Genomic DNA, 1,120 nt, shown 5'->3' with positions numbered 1-1,120 from the left:
TTGAACTGTGGAGCACTTTACCACTAAGCTACATCCCAAGCCATTGTTTTGTTTTGTTTTGTTTGTTGTTTTGCGTTTTTTTATGTTGTTCTTGTTGTTGTTGTTGTTGTTATTTAAGATAGAGTCATGTTAAATTCCCAAGACTGGCCTCAGACTTGGTATCCTCCTTCCTTCTTTGGGATTACAGGCATCTGCTTTCTAAACTCCTTCAAATTGTGGCAAGTAGAGTGAATTATTTTAGGGTCCCTTAGTATTAGAGGATCAAAGTCCTTTTTGTTTGCCTTTTTTTTTAACTCCTTAATCCATAACATAAATGCCTATTTTATGCTCTTCCCACTTTTGTGAATTTCTAACTTTATTACATCCATATGAACCAAAAATTGAAGCAGCAGTAACATCCTGTTGGGAGTGGTGACTGAATGACAGGTTTTGTGTCTCTCTGGGAATATTCTTGGTACAACAGTGCCAGTTGAGATGACACAGTTGCGTGGTGTACCCTGTTCTAAAGGAGATTCTGCCCTAGCCACAAATCCATTTGTTTCTTGACCTAGATTTCAGACACCAGCTCCCAGGGATAGAGAATTCTGAGCATAGCAAGATAACTAAGATAATGTTTAACCAGTACTATGACCTTGAAGCCTGCCTGCTTAGTAGAGACTGAACAATGGACTCTTTGGATGCCACAGGAAGCCCCAAATAATTGCGACAATAATACAAACAAGAATGTTTCTAGCCCTGTAACTTTCTAATGCACAAAGGACAATGCCTCTATAGTGTTTAATTTCTTAACTGTGAGACCCTATATAAATAAAATTGGTGAACTAGTTCTTCAGACTCTGTGTCTACATCAGAGCCCAGTGTACCACCTAACCCCAGCTTTTTATCTTAATACCTGTGTGTTTTTTTTAATCTCCCTTCTCCCCTCACCAGTACCTTGGGTACTGGTGTGAGGGTCACAGCCATATCCCATATAGTTTCTTGAGTTATTGCTCAACTTTAGAAAGGAGTTGATTAGGGATGCAAGGATCCCATTTCACAGGGGCTGCCATCTTCAAAGTTTCTGCCCGCCCCCCCTTCCCAGGCCATACTATTTCATGGTTTTTTCATGTTATTACCCATT

Source organism: Sciurus carolinensis, chromosome X (genome assembly GCF_902686445.1).
Source record: "Sciurus carolinensis chromosome X, mSciCar1.2, whole genome shotgun sequence".
In the NCBI taxonomy this organism is placed as follows: domain Eukaryota; kingdom Metazoa; phylum Chordata; class Mammalia; order Rodentia; family Sciuridae; genus Sciurus; species Sciurus carolinensis.
Note: the sequence above shows the minus strand (reverse complement) of the source record.